We start from the raw sequence: 22,790 nt of genomic DNA, 5'->3' as shown, positions 1-22,790 counted from the left end.
TGGAATTCCTCTTCAAGGAGTTTTTCCCACAGCAACATATATCTATAGGGATGTTCATTGAAAGCCAACCCATATTGAGGGTAAGTCTGGAGACAGATTTCCTAGCTCTGGTTCCTGGCTCTGGCACTTACAAGCTCTAAAATTCTTTGAACTTCGGTTTCTGCTTACAGAGTTGATGTAAAGATTTAAGTTATGTAATACATGTAGCCTGGTACGTCATGAAAAACCAATAGCTTTCATTTTGTTATTTTAATTCAAATATTTTAAATAAACTCATATTACCACCAGTAGGATTTGATTAGCTACAATGTAATTGATCTACACAATCGAATACTACACAAGCTTTCTATTTCTTTTCTTTTTTTTTAAGACAGGGTCTCGCTCTGTCACCAGGCTGGAGTGCAGTGGTGCAATCATGGCTCACTGCAGCCTCAAAGTTCTGGGCTCAAGCGATCCTCCCACCTCTGCCTCCTGAGTAACTGAGAGTACAGGCATGCACCACCATGCCTGGCTAATTTTATTTTTTCATTTTTTTGTACAGACAGAGTCTTTCTGTTTCCCAGGCTTGTCTCAGACTCTTGCATTCAAGCAATTCTCTCTCCTCAGCCTCCCAAAGCACTGGGATTACAGGTGTGAACCACTGCACAGGCCTATGCAAGCTTTTAAAAAATAAAACTTCTATGTACATATTGAATCAAAAGAAAAAAATCAGATCATGCACGTATGTGTGGGTCTATTTTTCTGCTATGCTTTGAATGTGTCTCCTTAATTTCACGCGTTGGGAACTGAATCCCAAAATTAACACATTGACTGGAGGTGTGACCTTTGGGAAGTAATTAAGATTAGATAAATCATCAGAGTGGAGACCCCATGATGGAACTGGGGGTTTTATAAGAAGAGAAAGAGGCCTCAGTGGACACGCATGCATGCATGTACGCTCCCTCATTCTTGCTATGTCATACCTTCCACCGTGTCATAACACAGCACAAAGGCCCTCCACAGACGCCGATGCCATGCTGTTAGATTTCCCATTCTCCAGAACCCTGAGTTTAATAAACTTCTCCTCTTCATAAGTTTCTGTGTAGCAACAGAAAATGAACTAAGACAGACTGTATGTGTGTATGTGTCTGTATGGTTGTGGGTGTGCACTGTCTAGTGTGTACATATGTAATGTGAGTCCTGTGTGTAAATCTATGAGGTTTGTGTGTCCATGTGGGTTCTCTGTGTTTGTCTGCAGTGTGTGCATATGTGTGAGCTTTGTGTGTATACCTTCAATGTGTGTGCAAGAGATCTGTGTGTCAGTGGTAATGCATATGAAGTACATGGCAGTAGTGTATGTGTGTGCATTCTGTGAGTGTCTGTGGGTTGTCTGTCCGCAATGTATGCATATGAGTTCTGTGTATGTGTGGTATATTTGCATGTGCGTTCTAGGTTCATGTGTGGTATAAGTTCTGCATGTGTGGTATATTTATATGGGAGTTCTGTGTGTGTATATGTGTGTGTGTCTCTACAGGGTGCACTGCGAGTTCTTTCGGGGGGAATGTATTTGCATGTGAGTTCTATGTGCATGTGTGGTATATTTGTGAGTTCTGTGTAATGGTGTATTTATGTGGGAGTTCTGTGTGTGTGTATGTGTGTCTATAGGGTGCATTGTGAGTTCTGTGGAGGGATGTATTTGCATGTGAGTTCTGTGTGTGTGTCTGTGGGGGGCATATATGAGCTCTGCAGAGCGGTGTATGTGTGTGTGAGCTCTGTGCGTCTGTGGAGTGCATGTGTGAGCTCTGTGGGTAGTGTACGTGTGAGTTCTGTGTGTGTCTGTGGGGTATGTGTATGAGCTCTGTGGGTGGTATATGTGTGTGTGTGTGTGTGTGTCTGTGGGGTGCGTGTGTGAGCCCTGTGGGGTGGTGTATGTGTGTGTGTCTGTGGGGTGCATGTGTGAGCTCTGTGTTGTGGTGTGTGTGTGGGTGTCTGTGGGGTGCATGGGTGAGTTCTGTGTGGTGGTGTATGTGAGCCCTGTGGGGTGGTGTATGTATGTGTGAGCTCTGTGTGTGTGTCTGTGGGGTGCATGTGTGAGCTCTGTTGGGTGGTGTATGTGTGTGTGTGTGTCTGTGGGGTGCATGTGTGAGCTCTGCCAGGGGGTGTATGTGTGTGTTAGTTCTGTGTGTCTGCAGTGAGCACGTGAGAGCACTGTGGGGTAGTGTATATGTGTATGAGTTCTGTGTGTGTCTGTGGGGTACATGTGTGAGCTCTGCGGGGTGGTGTGTGTGTGCGTGAGCTCTGTGTATGTCTGGTGCATGTGTGAGCTCTGTGGGGCAGTGTATGAATGTCTGAGTTCTGTGGGGTGGTGTGTGTGTGTGTGTGAGCTCTGTGTGTGTGTCTGTGGGGTGAGTGTGTGAGCTCTGTGGGGCAGTGTATGTCTGTGTGAGTTCTGTGTGTGTGTCTGTGGGGTGCATGTGTGAACTCTGTGGGGTGGTGTATGTGTGTGAGTTATGTGTGTGTGTCTGTGGGGTGCATGTGTGAACTCTGCGGGGTGGTGTATGTGTGTGAGTTATGTGTGTGTGTCTGTGGGGTGCATGTGTGAACTCTGCGGGGTGGTGTGTGTGTATGAGTTTCGTGTGTGTGTCTGGGGGTCCATGTGTGAACTCTGCAGGGTGGTGTATGTGTGTGAGTTCTGTGTGTCTGTGGGTACATGTGTGAACTCCGTGGGGTGGTGTATGTTTGTGAGTTCTGTGTGTCTGTGGGGTGCATGTGTGAACTCTGTGGGGTAGTGTACGTGTGTTGAGTTCTGTGTGTCTGGGGGTACATGTGTGAGCTCTGTGAGGCAGTGTGTGTGAGTTCTGTGTGTGTGTCTGGGGGTGCATGTGTGAGTTCTGTGGGCTGGTGTATATGTATGAGTTCCGTGAGTTCCGTGTGTGTCTGTGGGGTGCATGTGTGAACTCTGCGAGGTGGTGTATGTGTGTGAGTTCTGTGTGTCTGCAGGGTGCATGTGTGAACTCTGCGGGGTGGTGTGTGTGAGTTCTGTCTGTGTGGGGGGGTGCCTGTGTGAACTCTGCGGGGTGGTGTATGTGTGTGAGTTCTGTGTGTCTGTGGGGTGCATGTGTGAACTCTGCAGGGTGGTGTGTGTGTGTGAGTTCTGTGTGTGGGGGGGGGTGCATGTGTGAACTCTGCGGGGTGGTGTATGTGTGTGAGTTCTGTGTGTGTGGGGGGGGGTGCATGTGTGAACTCTGTGGGGTGGTGTATGTGTGTGAGTTATGTGTGTGTGTCTGTGGGGTACATGTGTGAACTCTGCGGGGTGGTGTGTGTGAGTTCTGTGTGTGTCTGGGGGTGCACGTGAGAGCTTTGTGGGGTGGTGTATGTTTGTGAGTTCTGTGTGTGTGTCTGTGGGGTGTATGTGTGAACTCTGCGGGATTGTGTATGTGTGTGAGTTCTGGGTGTCTGTGGGGTGCACGTGTGAACTCTGAGGGATGGTGTGTGTGAGTTCTGTGCGTGTGTCTGTGGGGTGTATGTGTGAACTCTGTGGGGTGGTATATGTGTGTGAGTTCTATGTGTGTGTCTGTGGGGTGCATGTGTGAACTCTGTGGGGTGGTGTATGTGAGTTCTGTGTGTCTGTGGGATGCATGTGTGAACTCTGCAGAGTGGTGTGTGTAAGTTCTATGTGTCTGTGGGGTGCATGTGTGAACTCTGCGGGGTGGTGTGTGTGAGTTGTGTGTGTGTGTCTGTGGGTGCATGTGTGAACTCTGCGGGGTGGTGTATGTATGTGAGTTCTGTGTGTCTGGGGGTGCATATGAGAGCTTTGTGGGGTGGTGTATGTGCATGCATTCTGTGTGTATGTCTTCAAGTTGTATTTGTGTCTGCATACGTAGCCAGTATCAGAAGCTGAGTAAGAACTTCGGTTCTGAGTGAGATGAACCTGAATTGGATTCCTGCTCTATCACATAGTATTTCACTCTGGACAAGCTATTCAACTTCTCTAGCTCTAGTTTCCTTATTTATAAAATCTCCATCTCCTCCTTCCTAAGGGACATGTGAGAATTAGAGGGCAGAGTTTATGAGAAGCACACAGCACTGTGTCTGACACATAGTAGGTGTTCAATCAAGTTTAGCAATTGTTCATCATACTCATAGAGTAGTGTCAGAACAGATGTTATCTGACATCTTAACTCAGCTAGATGGTAGGAATCATTGTGCTTTTCATTTCCCTTTACAATTTTCTATATTGCTTGGATATTTTGCATGCATATCTATTGTCTCCATAATGGAAAAACCAATACGTGTTCCTTTCAATAAAACAAAAACCTGAGGCTGGCATTTGTCACCTTCACAGTATAGATAAAACACCCCTCAATCCCTGACCCCAAAGTCAAGGATCTCCATCTTTCCAAATGCTTCTCCCCCTTCTTCCTGAAATTCCCACCCTCGTTGTAGCATTTCCGGATTAAAAGCTCAGACTGCAATTTTATGTCCATAAAGTCCGGCTTTAAATTCCCATGATACCTGGGATTGGCTGGTTGTTGGGGCAACTTTCTATCTTAATCCCACCAGAATTGATTTTTTTAATCAGATTAACTTGTTGTCACTTTGGAAGGTATGGCGGTAAAGGGTAGCTCAGTGTCAGTGTCTGTCAGAGGGCGAGGAGGGGAAGCCAGGAGGGATGCAGACAAGTCCTTGGTGGGAGGGAGATTTCAGAGGTGCATGATTGACATGGGCTGGGGCTGGGGCTGGGGCTGGGGACTGGGATGGGGGACTGGAAGCTCAGCATGAGTGGGGAGTGGGTGGGAAGGAGACTAAGGGAAAAATGCGCTTCCTTTACAGTAGGGTTCAGGTCAGGTGTTGCTACAAGTGCAGGATTCCCATTCCACATGCGTGCCAGAATCACCTGGGAAAGTTGTTAAAACCTGAGATTCAGGCAAGACCCTTCCCTCCTCCAAGAGATTCTGATAATGGTGTGAAGGGGGCCTGGGCATCTTCTTCCCAGGTGAGAACTGGACTAACCGTTGTGAAGCAATGAGGAAGATCCTTGGCGTTAAAAAAATCCCACTGTGAAAATCCACTGCTCGACCACTTTCATGGCTGTGTGGCTTCAGTGCAGTTACTCAACCTCTCTGGGCTCTTCATGCCAGTAAAATAAGGGTGATGATTCAGAACAAAATGATGATGGGGTGGTTAGGGTTGGGCAGCTTCTGAGTGACGATAAAAGCTGGCTGGTTTGAAGCCAATGCACAGTTCTGTCATTCTCTGAGAGGAGACCCGGTGCTCTGAAGATGATTTCTGACCCCAGGGTCGCCTGTTTCCCCTGCCACAGCAGCTCCCGCCGCCTTTTCCTAGTCCTGAGGCGGCCGGCAGCCTGCAGCCTGCGAGTGTGCTCCACTGCCCCCTGGTGGTCCCATCTGGGAAGGCGAACAGCCTCTCCTTCCTTTTTCGGCTTTATTCAGGCCCCTGAGCAGAGACAGCGCCAGCCGCAAGGCCTCAGGTGCAGAAGGGAGGTGGCCACGCGAGCTGACTTTTGAGGCTATGGGGCCTGGGATGCACCTCCCCACCACCGTCACTTGGTTGCTGGTGCCTGAACTGTCACTGTGGAGCATCACCACTGAAACACCTTTGGTGCTTCCTGACCCCTGGGCCAGGCTCTTCTTGGAGCAGGTCAATAGGGGAAAGGGAATGGCTGGGGGAGGGGGTGGGAGACACACCTGTTGCTTCTGGAGCTTGAAGAGAGGAGTTTGACCCATGAGATAATGTAGGAAGCTGTGCAGAATTAAGCACTAAAAGTGGTTAAAACGCCAGCCCTGAGGGAGCACACTGCAGGCTCTCAGCAGTCCTTCAGCTTGAAGGACCTGAAGGCTGAACCAGAACTCTGTGCTCATGAGAAACACTGCCCTGAGGCTGGCTCTGGAAAATGTCTAAACTTAGGGCACGAACAGGGGCTCTGCCATGGGCAAGACTGGCACAGGCTAAAGTGGACGTTAGTAAAAACCAAACTCAGCCCCCACCCTCCTCCCACCCCAGGAACCCCGTGCTACAAGCCTGACCTTCGGACCATTCAGGCGGTAGGCTGCCCCAACTCCAGAGGCCATGTCCCCCACCAAGCCCTCTTCCCTGCTTCCCACAATGAAATGCCCCTGCCCTGTCCCCTCACCCGGCAAGCACCTATCCCTGGGCAGGACCTTTAGGCAGGTGATACCTCTACTTGCACCTTCTCAAGGAAGAGCCCCCTCTTGGTCATCTGAGTCGTTCGTGACCCTGCTGATGTCAAGTGGAGACTATGAGGATTGGAGGGTGGGTTCATCGCAGAGGAACAGGCAGCATCCTTTAATCAAAAACAAGTCACCTCTGCCGCGCGCGGAGGTTCATGCCTGTAATCCCAGCACGGGCAGATCACCTGAAGTCGGGAGTTCGAGACCAGCCTGGCCAACATGGTGAAACCCCGTCTCTACTAAAAATACAAAAATTAGCCAGCATGGTGGCATGTGCCTGTAATCCCAGCTACCCGGGAGGCTGAGGCAGGAGAATCACTTGAACCCAGGAGATGGAGGTTGCAGTGAGCCAAGATCTTGCCATTGCACTCCAGCCTAGGTGACAACAGTGAAACTCTGTCTCAAAAACAAACAAACAAACAAACAACAACAACAACAACAAAAAAGTCATCTGGACGTGGTCCAACCATGGGGAGTAGGCATTTTGGAGTGTCCATTATGGCACCATGTCCCTGTATCTGGGCATGTGCTCCATGGATTAAGGACTGGCTTACTTCATAGGCTGTGGTCACCCACCCTGGGTGTCTGCAAGGACAGAGGACAGGGCTGGAGCTCCCAGAGCTTCCCACCTGCCACAGTCAGCCACAGACAGCATGAGGAAAAAAAGGCAGAGATGGTGGCTTCTAAGCCACTCTCCTGAGAATGGGGAAATGAACTAGATTTCTGCTCAGGAAGCTGTTTCAGCTCCAGACTTCACTGTTCCTTCAGCAGGCTATCTGGAAGGGTAGACTATGAGCTGGGCTTCTTTAGGAGCTCACAAAGCTATGTCCAAGTATGAAGTCTCCTCTCTGCCATCACTGTCATCCTTATGCTGGAAGCAATCTTATTAGGTTCCAATCACCTTCCTTGTTTTGCCCTGAAATTTCCTGAATACTCACTAACCAAAGACTACTTTCCCTGTTGCTTGTTTTTTTCATTGTTGTTCCTCTAGAAAACAAGCCTCCACATCTGTTTCAATTTAAACAGAAAGGAGTAGCAAAAATTACAAAGATGAAGAAGATGAATGCATTGTACTCTTATAATGAACTGGGTCTCCATAAATTGTTTTTGGTACAGCATGTCCCATTTAGCCCTTACATAAGCTCAGATAAGGCAAGGAAATACTCAATTTTAGAGGCAAAGGGACAAAGACTCAGAGATGCCAAACAAGGAAGCTAGATTTGATCCTCGAATCCTGACCCTAAGTTCTCCTTACTTTAGAAAAAAGTCCTGATTGCGTATCTGTAGTTTCCCAGTGGTGTTTCTTTGCCTCTCACCCTGAGGACAGGGTGTATCAATAGGTGCAGGTGGGGTCTTATTGTTAGATACTAGTGACCCACAGAGCAAGGAGTGTTCACCTCAGGTTGCCCAGGTACTCATGGCTCCAACTCCCTTGGGAGAGGTCAGCTTGGGGCATTTTCTCAGCTTCTTACTAACTTTCCCCCCACACCTCACACTCACACACACACTGCTCATGACATAGCAACCCCTGTCTCCACAGGACCAGCCCTGGACTCAGGGCTCAGAGCTGACGTCTCACAGCTTCCCTCCTCTCCCACCAAATGCTGCTCCAAATCGCTGTCCCAAAACATCCTGTACAGGTTGTGGTAGATCCTGGAAATATTTTCTCACTTGGCTTAGGACATCATGCCATTTGCCTCCTTCCCACCTCTCTGCCTGTTTCTTCTCAGCCTTATTTTCTGGGGCTGGTCCTTCTAATCTGTAAACTTTGCAGGGCCCAGTGCTCAGTCCTTGCTCTCTTCTCTGTACTCACTCTCTCAGAGATCTCGCCCTACTCTGAGGGCTTCCAATACCAGATAGATAGAGTGATAGATAGATAGATAGATAGTAAAATAGATAGATAGATGGATATCTCCTGAAGACTCCTGCTTCTAACTAAATATGACACCTTCACTCAAATGTCAAATAAGAACATCAAAGGTAACATGCATCAAAGGTAACGAACAACCAAACTCTTCCAATTCTCCTCAGATATTATTTTCCAGCAGTCTCCTGGCACTTCCATAGAGGCAACTCCGTCTTCCGGTTGCTCAGACTGTGGAGTCATGTTTAACCCTCCTTTTCTCTCGCAGCCCCCATCCAATCTGCCAGTAAACCTGATAGCTTCCCAGTCAATACGGACCTAACATCCAACCACTCCTGCCCTCTGCTGACAGCCTCCAAGGCTCCTCACCCACCTGGAGTTAAGAGCCAACACGTATGTTTATTGCAGCACTATTCACAATAGCAAAGACTTGGAACCAACCCAAATGTCCAACAATGATAGACTGGATTAAGAAAATGTGGCACATATACACCATGGAATACTATGCAGCCATAAAAAATGATGAGTTCATGTCCTTTGTAGGGACATGGATGAAATTGGAAATCATCATTCTCAGTAAACTCTCGCAAGAACAAAAAACCAAACACCGCATATTCTCACTCATAGGTGGGAATTGAACAATGAGAACACATGGACAAAGGAAGGGGAACATCACACTCTGGGGACTGTTGTGGGGTGTGGGGAGGGATAGCTTTAGGAGATATACCTAATGCTAAATGACGAGTTAATGGGTGCAGCACACCAGCATGGCACATGTATACATATGTAACTAACCTGCACGTTGTGCACACGTACCCTAAAACTTAAAGTATAATAATAATTTTTTTAAAAAATGAAAAAAAAAAAGAGCCAACGCCTCATACTGGCCTTCCTGTCAGGTGGCTACACACCCTGGCCTTCCTTAGACCCTGGCACTCACGTCTATCCTAGTGCAATTACTAACAGCACCTCCTTTCACTATCTAGGGCCCCGACTGGATAATAAACTGCATGCTGTCCCCCACAACATGCACATGTCCAGTCTGATCCTCATTCCTCTCCATGCTCTCTACTGCTGTCTCCTCCCTTGTACCACATTGTAAACACCTTCCTCCCCAACAGGCTGGGCTCCGTGCCTCTATATGAAACATGCTCTCCCCAGACAGTCTATGTCTCATTACTTATTTCCTTCAGCTGCTCAAATGTCACCTTATCTGCTCAATAAATAAAGCTACCCCACACCCACTCTCAGGACAAACAGCGTGGTCACTCTCCATCCCCTGACCCTGCCACACCCTTTCTCAGAGCAGGTATCCCTACCTGGCAGCTGCATCTTCATTGTCACTCTTCTCACTAGAACATAAGCTCCTGAGCTCAGAGCCTTTGTCTTTCTACTCACGGCTTCAACTCCAAGGCCTCGCACAGCTCCTCAAACATGGGGGTGCTCCATAAGTATCTGTTGAAAGAATGAATGAATGGCCAGGTTCAGGAAAAGTCACAAAACGTGGAGTTCTGAAAGCTTAAAAACCTGTTACATCTAGTTACAATGCAGGCAGAGGGCAGCTTGGATCAATGGAAACTAAATAAATGTTAGGAATCATTGTCAGGAGTTCACCTGCTGGTCTGAGGTTCAGAAAACATGGCATTTGGTTTGGACTGCATCACTTCCGCCTGTCTCAGGACTCCCCTGAACCTCAGTTTCTTAGTCTTCAGAATAGAATAATGTCTACAATTGTTTTCAGCACCAGAATTCTGGAATTCCACATGTTGGGCAACAGAAAGACTACAGCACAAAAGAGCAGAGTAAATAAACTGGGTTGCCAGGAGAATGAATACTTTACTGCCTTCCTGCTGTCCTCCGGACCCCCAGCATCACCCACCATCCCAAAAGGTACTTCCTCAACACAGGCCTGCTCTGGATGCTCTGGGACCTGGACAGACACATGCACAAGGAAGTAACCATGTTCTTTAGAGTGCTGTCGTCCCAGAGGACACTGACCTTCAAATATAAAGGCACAGCTACCTTATCTGTAAGCAATCTGCATCATCCCATCCAAGCACATTAGCCCCTCACTGATCAACTACAGTTACCTCAAGCTGTGTCACTGGAAACAGGAAACTCAGAAGAAATGCACTTGCGGGGAGCAGGGAACACAAAGTGCCCTTCCTATGGTCATCTGTGGGCTCCATGAGGGCAGGAGCAGCCAGGCAGCTCTTCCCTGTCCCCCATTCCCTGCCCCTGGCTCTCCACATTGAGAGGAACCTTCCATGGGAGCAGCACTCCCAGCCATGAAAGGACTAGGTCAGGGAATCAGGCGGGAATTTGAAAAATCAGCCCCAGATGTGGCAAGCCAGGATTCCCTTCCTCCAGCTCCTTGAGGAGACGAACCCTGTTCTCAGGGTGGCCCTTATTCTCACCAGTCACCAGCATCACCCCAGTGCCTGCAATATCATGGGCTCAAGATAAACATAAAAATATATTTCTGTACTATATATGTATTACTATAATATGCATGTATTATTATAGAATATACATATAAACAATATACATAATATACATTTATTATATGTAAATAATAAACATGTGGTGTGCAAATGAAGAAATGAACAAATAAATGAATTAAACATACACACACACACACACACACACACACACCACACACATTTGTTCTGACCTATCTATCTTGTTCCCCAGGAACCTAGGCTCTATCTTGGGTTACTGTCTGTCAGTTCATCTGCTTCTCAGAGACTTTGACACAAGGCTGGTTATGGAAACAACTCTGAGATTTTTCTGCTCAAAAATTCCCTCCTGCTGGGGCTCCTCACCCTTCATCAGTGGCACGCTATTGCCATGGCTGTGGTTCACAGCGTTATACATACACTGAGTTTGTAATCAGAATCTAGCAGAATCTATTTTAAATACATGGGGACTACAGTACATATGAATATGCTAATCAGCTAAGCTTAATAGTTCTCGTTTGTATTAATGCAGATTAGGCAGCTGCATTTCCCACCAAATATTTTCATTGGTATTTACTGACGAAATCAAGGTCCTGCTAATAAGTTCTAATATTTAATCTAAAAGCTCTAAAGAAGGTGCTTTAGTTGAGTATAATCTAATTTCACTGAACAAAATTGCATCTAAAAGCAATATAAAGTTACAATTTGTACCTTGTCAAATAGTAAAAATGGCCTTTAAATTTTACATGGTTTTGACCTTTGGTTTTTGCATTTCAATTAAACTTCCCTCAGAGCCCAGTGGATCAAATGTTCCCTGAGTGCGAATTAGGTCCTAGCAAGAGGTGCCTACCGGCCCTCTGTTTCTTTCCTTTGCAAACTGACATCTGTCTCCCTTTTGATGCAGAGCAGAAATTTTCTCCCTCAATGGCTGGAGCAGAGGTAAACTGAAATATTAGGTCTGGCCAATATTTTGTCTCTGGACACCTGAGATTTCTATGAGTCAATCATCTAAATCCATTCCTGAATCAGCACACCAACGTGCAAGCCACCCTTAGCCTCTCCACTAAGCCATTTTTTAGCAAGGATTTTACCTTTGCCATACCTGTTGACATCTTGTATTATACTCATGCTTCATAAGAACCCAGGGATCCACAGGAGAGGTCATCATTTAACTTCTGACAGAATCAGATGCTCAGGTGTGAGAGATTGTGATGCCACCCAATATCCATTCTCCTCTCCCTTCTTGGTAATAGAGTCCTATTTTTATTTAGGGCAATGATGTCTCCAGCTATATACTACATTTCCCAGTCTTCCTTGCAACTAGCGAAACAAAAAAACAGAAAAAGTCTTGGCATTGTATGTAATGAAATTATGGCATTGTAGAACCGCCATGCTAGCCCTGGCTACTACCTCTAGGCATCCTTTAGAAGACTGAAAGAAACCAAATGTGTTTTTCTGTTAAATGCAGCTGAAACAAATCTTAACTCTTGTAAAATTTATGTAGCACAGTTCCTGGCACATAAGTACAAAATAAATTATAACAATTTCTCAAGCATCTGCTGGATGATCAGTTCAAATGATACTTCATGGAAACCAACCAAGTGCTCAGAGACAGAAAGAGAGAGAACAGATAACACCTGCATATCTACAAAGATCAAGCAGAAACTGAGAACTGTATGTATCACTTAATAAGAAGAATAGTAAATATTTACTGGGTTTATAGACACCAAGCACTATTCTAAACATTTTACATGTATTAACTCCTCTGTATTCTCAGCAATTAATACAGCACTAGGAAAACTGTGGGTCCACAATACATGTGTTGAATAAACAAACGACAGAAAGCCAGACAACATCTTGCTTATCTGGATCTGAGCCTGACCTGCTGACTACCCTGAGCATGATCTAGATTAAGTGACACACAAACTCTTCAGGCACACAGACAGCATATCCCTATGACCATGGTTCCTCCAAGGTCAAGATCAGTTTATCTCCAGCGGACTGGGGAATCCGTGTGTGCAAGGAATGTATCTCTTTCCTCAAAGAGAGAATTTCACCAGTGTATCTCTTCCCTGAATTTGAAAAATATACAGCACTCTTAAAGATTTTGCCATTTCTGTGACCTAGGTGGTTCCAGAATGAAGACATTGTCAGGGCAAGTATTGAAGGTGGAGGGGCCTCCAGAGGCCATCTGCCACACCATAGGGCCAAGTTCAAGCAGGAAGTTCTGGAGTTTCTGTAATAACCTACCAAGAACTGGGCACTTGCACATGCACCATCACAGTTCATGGTTACAATGGCCTCATGAGTTACAAGGCCATTTCATGCAAAACACACTAGGGATTAGAGACATTGTGACTTACTTCATTCATCTAAACTTATTAAGCACTAAGCACCTACTATCTGCTAGGCATTAACTTCAGGGGATGTAAGAGAAAATACGGGCCATTACTTTAAGGAGCATAGACTTCAGTGGGGAAGATAGACACATAAACAAAAATCATATCTTGTGACTGTTGCTGTGATGAAAGTATCAGGTATTATGGAGACATATTGGGACTAGCTCACAGAAGACTGGCTCTTAGTGCTGGGGCACAGATTGGGGCAGACATAGGAGGCAGAAGGGAGGTAGTCCAGGAAAAGAGTACAGTTATACAAAGCATGATAAGGAAAGCGCAGTTATATAAAGTATGATAAGGAAAGTGCAGTTGGTGTAACTGAAGCATATGTTTGATGGCTTCGTTATGTTTTGATTTGGTAGGATGAACTACATTTTTCATAATGTTCTTTATTGTATGTTTCTAATTGTGGGGCCACAAATGAAATTCTTCGGAGAATTTGGAGAATAGGGAGGCAGAAATGAAGCAGTAGCCATTTTGTAGCTCACACATATTATAGCTGAACTGTTTATTTACTTCATTGGCATGGAGCAAGTTCTCTCCCTTCCCTTGGTACTCCTTAGTTCCACTGGCTCCTCTAGCTGTATTTGGTTAGCTCCATGATGGAGGGCTCAAGATGCTTGTTGTTACAAAGGTCAGAGGCAACAAGTATGAACACAACAGCCTGTGCTCATGAAGTCTCAGCTTGTGCTTATGGGTTGCAGCCTGCTCATGACTTTCCTTTCCCAACTACCTGCTTTTGGACCTCAGTCTCTGGCATTAGATGAGTTGACAGCCTTACAGAGACTGCTTAACCAGTTCCCACAATTGTGTAGCCCGGTAACAAATCCTTACATATATACATATATATATATAAACACACACATATATATATATATACACACGAATATATCTCTTACTGGCTTTCCTTCTGTAGCTGAACTCTGACTAATAAAGAATTTGGTATCAGAAGTGGGATGCTACTTCAACAAACACCTAAAAATGTGGCAGTGGCCTTGAGACCAGCACTCTACCCGGGCAGTGGGTAGAGATTAGAAGAATTTTGAGGAGCATAATAGAGAAAGCTTAAATTGCCCTGAATAGGCTGTTAGCAGAAATATAGAAACAAGAAGCCTGTCAGTAAGAGCTCATAAGTAAGGAAGGAACATATTACTGGAACCTGGAACAAAGAGGGGTCTTTATTACATAGTGGCAGAAATATCAGCAAAATTGTCATCTGCTTTAAGGGGAAAGCAAAGCTTGTAAGGGGTAAACCTGGTTATCCAGCTAAAGCGATTTCCAAACAAAGTGTTGAAGGCACTGCCAGCAGCATCTTGCTGCTAATAGTGAAATGTGAGAGAAAAGAGGTAAATTGAGGGAAGAACTGTTAAATAAAAAGAAAGCAGGACTTGATGGTTTTAAAACTTCTCAGCCTCTCCAGGTGGCAAAAAATGCTGAAACTAAGAAATGACTTCTGAGCAGTCAGGAAAACATGGAATATAGATGAGACCACTCCCTTCCTAGAGCTTCCTGAATCACCTCATAATAAACTATTTGTTTCTGGTTCTAATTTATGAGTAACCAACCTAAAACGCATCCTTACTTGTTTTTCTAAATTTCGGGGACTTAAAGCTCAACCACATACTTCCTCAAATTCCAGGCCTCTGACCCTGATAATAAGACTATTCTGCAGAAGCTGGCTGCACCACTGTGCAGCTGAAAACACATACCTAGCCCAAGAGCCAGAGGGCCTGAAGTAGGGCCCAAGAAAGGTAGAGAAATTTTTCACTGACCTAATCTTCACCCTACTCTTGTGATATTCTCACTCAGTGCCTTCTATAGTCTTTTCCTTAAGTGTATCACAAAAACACTGGTATTGGCCAGGGCTCCTCACTCACCTCTTCTAGGAAATTTTGTATAATCCTATGTCATGACATGGACACATTACTCACTGTATTTCAATCCCAGCCCTTCCTCCTAAACTACAGCTTATCTATCCAACCTCCCCCTGGAAATCTACACTATGGTGTTGCAAAGGCAGCAACTCACATCAGAACTCATCCATTCTCTCTCTCTCTCTCTCTCTCTCTCTCACACACACACACACACACACACACACACATATCCCAGAGAAAATACCTTTTCCAACACACCTGGTCTATGAGACCAGACCACCTGGATTTGAGCCCTGACTCTAATATTTCCTGACTGTGAAACCTTGAACAAGTATCTGTTTTCACCTCCTTATGTTGCAATTTCTTCACGTGTGATTGAGGTTAACAGTTCTTACCTCATTAGGTTATTGTAAAGATAAAATGAGCTCTATATGTAAAACAGAAGTGCCTGGCACATATTATACTCTCCATAAATTTTAGCTGTCAATATTTTTACCATACGATGAATTACATCACTCAATAATCCAAGGAATAACCCTTGAAGTCACCTACTGCCCTACAATCCACACGTATCCAATTGATCATCAAACTCATTGGTTCTACCTCCTCAACATCTTCCTAATCCATTCATATTTCTACATCCCAGCTGTTACCTCTTTAGTTCAAGCCTTCATGGTTTCCCCATCAATAAGGATCAGTGTATAACAGTCATGGCCCCCTACCTGGGTTTTATATGAACCATAACCAAAACAACCCCACCCCTCTGTACCTATGTCCAAATCCCTTCTCCACACTGTAGCCAGAATGTCCTTCTAAACTAAAACTCTCATCATGTTTTTCCCCTGATTAAGAAGTCTTAAGAATAAAATCTTGGCTCTTTATGCCCTTCCCTCAGTGCTCCCTGCAGTCAACCCCACCCTCACTGTCTTGCATCCTACAATCCAGCCACATTGGACTCTTGGAAAATTTTGAACTGTTTAAACTCTTAACATGTCCTTCCTCCTAGAGTCTTTGGTGCTATTAAACAAAACTAGAGCCAGACAGTAGTTAAAGCAGTGAAAACAGATTTCATTCAAGAACTACAGTGATAGGGGAAAAGAGACCTCAATATAGAACCGGGCTCAATTCTGAATATAGCGAGGACAAGTGGGGATTTATAGCCAAGGAGCAGGGTAGGTGTGAAAGGTAGGTGGATGGAAAATTACTAAGAAGAGACATCAAGGGTAGGGGAATTCTTTCTAAACTAATCCAACAAGATCTTTGCTGAAGGCAAGTCTGAGTGATCAGATGTCAAGGATGGAGGATGAACAATTTAATCAGATATCAAAGGTGATCAGATGTGGAGCTGAAGAAGCCCTTCCCAAACTTACTTAGTAGGAGTCTTTTTTTTTTTTTTTTTTTTCTGAGACGGAGTCTTGCTCTGTTACCCAGGCTGGAGTGCAGTGGCCCAATCTCAGCTCACTGCAACCTCCACTTCCCAGGTTCAAGCGATACTCCTGCCTCAGCCTCCCAAGTAGCTGGGATTACAGGCATGCACCACCACGCCCAGGTAATTTTTGTACTCTTAGTAGAGATGGGGTTTCACCATGTTGGCCAGGCTGGTCTCAAACTCCTGACCTCATGATCCGCCCGCCTCAGGCTCCCAAAGTGCTGGGATTACAGGCGTGAGCCACCATGCCTGGCCACTTAGTAGGATTCTTGATAAAACTGATCTATGAAAGTTCAGCAAAAATTGGAGCCAAAGTCTAGGCCAGTTGAGAAGAGGTCTCAGGGGAGTTTTATCAAAGTCTGATCAAGGAGAGAGTCTTTGCCAGTGCTAAAATAAAACAAAAGAGGGGATTATTATAGCAAAGACTAAATTTGTATGTGGAAATCTAATCCCAAATGTGAGAGTATTTGAAGGTAGGGGCTTTGGGCAGTGATTAGGTCACGAAGGCAGAGGGCCTCATGAATAGGACTAGTACCCTTATATAAAAGGCCCCAGAGAGATCCCTTGCTCCTTCCACCAAGTGAGGACATGACAGAAGAGGTGGCCATCTATGAACAAGGAAGCAGGCCCTCACGAGACACAAAATCTGTTGACACCTCAATCATTGTCTTTTAGCCTCCAGAACTGTGAGAAATACATTTCTGATGCTTATAAACCATCCAATCTATGGTACTTTGCTATAGCAGCCTGAATGATCTAAGACAGAAAATTGATACTCAGAAGTGAGGTACTGCTATACCAAATACCTAAAAATATGGAAGCAGCTTTGGAACTGGGCAATGGGCAGAGGCTGGAGAGTTCTGGGACACATGCTAGAAAAAGCCAACATTGTTGTAACAGATCTTTAAGGGCAATTCTAGTGAGAGCTCAGAAAGAAAAGAGATCTGTAGAGAAAGCCTCAATCTTCTTAGAGCATATCTAAGTAATTCTGAACAGAATGATGGTAGAAATATGGGTGGTAAAGGCCATTCTGATAAGGTCTCAGACCTCATCAGAAATAAGGAACTTGTCAGACAATAAAGGAAAGGCCATCCTTATTATAAAGTGGCACAGAACTTGGCTGGATTGTGTTCATGTCTTAGTGTTTGGTAGAAGATAGAACATGCCAGCAACAGAACTGGAAATTTGGCGGAGGAAATATCTTTAAAAGTATTGAAGGAGTGGCCTAGTTCCTTTTGACTGCTTAGAGTAAAATGTGAAAAGAGAGAAATGACTTACAAACAGAGTTATTAATCAATACGGAAGCTGAACTTAAAGAATTGGAAGATTTTCAGCCTATCTGCATTGAAAATAATGAGAAAGACTACTCAGGAAAGAATACTAAGGGTGTGGCCAAATAACTACCCAATAGAGATTAGTCAGTCATCTCAAAAGAAGCTACAAAAAAAAAAAAATGCAGAGGAGTAACCACCTGCATTGCCCAACACTGCCTCACATCACTGGCTTCACTCCCCACACTGCAGCTCTAAGCAATTCAGCCACCCCTAAGTGAGGCTTCAGTGGGCCCTAGTGGGGGTTACCCTGTATCCAGCAAAGCTTTGGGGATGTGGCTACCCCCACCTAGATTCCAAAGGATAAGCTGCCTGGAGCTGCTGGCATGGAACCCAGGCGGAGGGCCACTGAGAAGTTTGGGACCACCACAAATATACCCCATTAGGGCAATGCCCAACAGAACTGTGGGGGTGAGTGCCCCTAGAGACCCTACACCTGTAGAGCCTCCAGCATACAATCGCAGCCTGGAAGAGCATCAGGCACACAACTCCATCCCATGAGAGCTGTGGCAGGGGCTGTGCCCAAAGCCGAGACGACAGGGCTACCCAGAGCCTTGGGGGCTCAACCCATATCCAGCAAAGCTGCAGAGGCAGGACTGCCATCTCAGTCGGTCTAGAAGACAGCCTGGAAGAGCATCAGGCACACAACTCCATCCCATGAGAGCTGTGGCAGGGGCTGTGCCCAAAGCCGAGACAACAGGGCTACCCAGAGCCTTGGGGGCTCAACCCGTGTCCAGCAAAGCTGCAGAGGCAGGACTGCTGTCTCAGTCGGTCTAGAAGACAGAACCCCCACCACCGTGTGCCTAGAGAGCAAAGCATCAAGCCAAGGAGCCTTAAGGGATAGTGTAATTTGCCTGTTGGGTTTTGGACTTGCTCAGGACCTCTTCCTACTTTCTTCTTTCCTATTTCTCCCTTTTGGAAGAGGATTGTCTATCCTATGTCTGTTCCTCCATTGTATCTTGGAAGCACAGGACATGTTTGATTTCACAAATTCACAGCTAGAGAGGAATTTGCCTCAGGATGACTCATATCTTGAGTCTCACCCATATCTGAATTAGATGATATTTAGAAGATAGTTTAGACTTTGGGTTTTTGAATTGACAACATGTGAGAAGTACATGAATTTTGAGGGGCCAGAGTGAAATGCTATAACTAAATATTTGCATCTCTCCCAATGTATGTGTTGAAACTCTATTCCCAATGTGATGGCATTTGGAGGTGAGGCCTTTGGGAGGTGATTAGGTGACTTGGGAATGGGATTAGTGCCCTTATAAAAGAAGGCCCAGAGGGATCTCTCACCCCTTCAGCCATGTGAGGTTACAGTAAGAGGACAGCTATCTATGAACCAGGAAGCGGGCCCTCACTGAACAGAGTCTGCAGGCACCTTGATCTTGGACTTCCCAGCCTCCAGAACTTTGGGAAATAAATTCCTGTTGTTTATAAGCTACTCAGTCTATAGTACACTAAAGCCCAAATGGACTAAGATAACCCCTATACTCCTAAGTGTCCCAAACAGCAACAGGTAAGGAGGTGTTTGGTTGGAGTCCTAGGTGGGAGAGGCAGGGTGGGTAGCAGGTGATCCAGGAACAGTGGTACACTTGGACCCTGGACTGCCCTGGCCTGCTTCAGAGGGCCACTCTTGGCTGAGTGTAGCCCCAAATTCCATTTTGCTTGCTTGCAAGGCAAGGGATAACTCTGGCGAAAAGGTTAACTAGCCTAATCACAGCAAAGGTCAGGACCCCAGTGATGGAAGCAGACCTTTCCTGCAAGAGTGGAGGACATCTCCATAGGAGAAGCAAACCGAGGCACTCTGATAGAAAGGCTTTTATGTTATAGGGTTTGAGTTTCCTTTTTTCAACCTTCCGGAAAAAAAAAAAAAAAAGTAGTCAAGAGGCTGTCAGGCAGCTCAGCATCTCCATTAGAATTCAGAGTATTCCACGGTAATTACAAAACAGCTGTAATGGAAAATTGGTAGTCAAACCCATTTTCCAGCGACTAGAACGGTGAATGGGCTCCATTATGTTCCTAATTCTCATTAACTTAATTTGCATAGGAAACAATGAAGGAATACATAATGAGGTACAGTGGGCAAGCAGCCCAGCCCTGGCCCCCACAGTGCTGGGCTTAACCCACAGTGACGCACCCCAAGGGAGGGAAGGCCAAGTGCTACTGTTGGGCTGGACTCCACTGGGCAACCTGAGGCTGCTGCCCTGAGCTAGTCCAAAAACTAGTGAGGTGGAGGATGACTGCTTGCCTGTCATTTGTCCAGGATCACCTTGCCTCAGCACACCCAATGCAAATCCTATTTCTTCTCTCCACTTCCCTCCCCTACTCTTGGTAAGGCTGAAGAACTGGAGCAGAAGGAGGAGGGAACTTGTTTTTGGGTAAGCAATTCCAGGCTTTGGCTGTGTGTGCACGCATGTTTCTCCCTACAAATCTGGTTTTAATTATAATTGGCCCTGGCAAAAGAATGAGATCAGCAGCTGGGGAGTGGGGTGGGGTTGGGGTGCCGAGATAGGCCTGAGCTGAGCCCTGGGTGCTTTTGAGGAAGTGAGGACAGCAGAGCCTAGCTCCAGTTTTGCTACCTTAAGCCATAGTGACCACATCAGACCAGATCTTTGCTGGTGGATTAAATGGAACTCGAAGTAAGGCAGAAACAGGTCACAGCCAAAGCTCAAAGCTCAAATAGCCAAGTTATCTCCGATTCCACCTACCAAGCTGTGACGGTAGTGGAAAGCCAGAAGTTCTTTGTGTTCTCTATTTTAACAAATAAAATTACAAACCAAAAAAAATAGTGGTACCTTCAACTCACAGTGAGTTTAGGCATCTATGATATTTTAGACACTATACTGGACTGTCTCAATGAATCTTTACAGCAAAACTGCCAGATAAGAATTATATCAATTTCACTGATAAGGAAACTGAAGCTCAAATAATTTTATATGCTGATTGTTTAGCTCTTCACAGGCAAAGCCTGGTCCTATGGACCAGCTAGTCCAGCTAAGCTGATGCTTCCCAAACTTTCTAGCTTCATGACACTCATAGAAAATGATCATATTTGTATAGGGTACTCAGGGTGAAGGAGAGAGAATATGGAACCTGAAGAAGGCTGTACCAAACTCCACTTGGTTGAGGGGATCAGTATTTCAATCCACATGTGTTGGAAACCTCAAGTCTAATTCATAGGAAAATGCTGGCCCCTTCCAAGAGCTACCAGGAAGGTGTATATGCCAGCAATATCCCAAGAGTGTCTCACTTGATAAAACAAAAATCTCTGAAATACCACTACTAGTTTGGGTTAATTATTGCCCTCCCCATATTTCTCTTTTTAAATGCATATCTCTGTAGGTGATGTATAATATTCATCCCATAAAGAAATGCAATGTAAGGAGCATTTAACTCAAAGTAAGAGACGCGGGTTTGTTTCCTAATTCTGCCACTACATAGCTGAAAGAGTTATGCAATTCATTTCAGGGGAGCTGGACCAGATAACTTTCTTTCTCTTAAAACTCTGCAAAGGTACCTATGTAGGCTTTTGTCTTGAAATGAGAATGGGAATGGGTCAGTGCTGTGCCAAATGCTGAAAGGAAGAATGGCATAGGCAAAGTGAATGAAAACACCTTTTTTTTTTCAAAAATTAATCATTCCAAGCTGCTCTACACCAACCCTATTATCCTCATCATCTCCAACAGCAATTTTCTGAGAATGTACTAAGTTCTGGGCATCACACATATATGGTTCATAATCCCTGTAACAACACTATGAGATGGGTTTCATCATCACTGTTAGATATGGCACTGTCACGATAAGAGGTTGAAGCCATACAGCTGGGTGTTGCACCTGCTCTTCGTGTGCTTCTCTGTCTCACCTACAGCCTGCACTTTCTTCACTTTTTGCAACAACTTGCTGCCTCTCCTTTACCTCCTTCTGAGCCTGGAGTGGATGACATGCTCTTCAGCATTTCAGTTAACTCTTGATGCTCATGGTGAATTTGGGAGCACAAGTGTGTCCCATCTCATTGGCTCCCAATCTCATCATCAGAGACACTACCTATATCCAAAATAACTGGAGATGATTTAAGCAGAACTTTTGGTTGACTTGACCAGTTGGATTGGTTCTTCAGGTGCCATAGCCATGCATCCCAGACACAGACACCCTTGACAACCAACACAGCAATCCTTTGTGTCCAAGGCCAAGGAAAACAACTAGTCTGCATTCATGTGCACAAACTCTTGTCTTTCTGTTTGTGCCCACCAGAAATCAGTTCATACAGTGCTCAGTGTTTGTTGATTAATGAGTTGACTTACGGCCTTTATTAATAACCAAGACTATTTACTCTGTACCTGATACGTGGAATCATTTTACCAAGAGTTATAGAGAATTTTACATTTCTCTAGTTTGTAAAGCACATTCAGATTTTCCATCTCAGTCTTCATATTGTTCCTCAAAATTGCTTGCTTTGGACTAGGCACTGGGAGATGGTCTCCTTTCTTGATGCCAACCTCATGGCTTAGGGAGTTGCTGTAGGATATGGCAGGAAAAGCCCAAGAGACCAAGTTCAATGTTCTAATGTCGTCCAACTTCATCCCTTATTTTAAAGAGAAATACCAGCTGGCCTATTTAACCAAGCACCAGTTCCAAGCAACTCCCACTCTCAAATGGACTGGCTTTTAGATTAGTTTTCCTGCAGGTTCTCCAAGCACTGTCCCTCATTTCCTATATATAAGAGAGCAAAGCTGAAGATGTGCTAGAAAGATTCAGGGCTGGTTTGTTTGTTCCCTTCTTGGGTTCACTCAATGGCATTTACACACAGACAAAAACCCACTTGTGGCTGAAGTCTCCCACGCAGAGTTGCAGGCACGCAGCGTTCCCTCAGTAAAGTGCCTCTTGCTGTGTTCCTGGGAACCAGCACCGCACCACACAGCTCTGCCAACTGCGTCACTTTTAGATTCTGGGCTTTGAAACCAAATAAAAATTGATATGTGTGTAATCACATTTGTTTAATTAAAGTAACACATCTGTGCAGTAAATATTCCAGCACGAGCTGGTCAATAGCAAATCCTCAGCATGTACAGTAATAATTGACTAATGTAATTAAATGCATGTCAGAGTTTTAAAAGAAAATATGAGATTTCATCATTTTATATGTACAGGTAATTAGTTCTTAGGAATGTGAGTAAAAGCAAATTATCTACAGATCTGAACTATCAGCAGATAATTCAAATGACCTAGTTTGGGAGAGA

This window comes from Pongo pygmaeus, chromosome 17 (genome assembly GCF_028885625.2).
Source record: "Pongo pygmaeus isolate AG05252 chromosome 17, NHGRI_mPonPyg2-v2.0_pri, whole genome shotgun sequence".
Taxonomy (NCBI): Eukaryota; Metazoa; Chordata; class Mammalia; order Primates; family Hominidae; genus Pongo; species Pongo pygmaeus.
The sequence above is the reverse complement of the archived record's forward strand: the minus strand, read 5'-3'. Positions refer to the sequence as shown.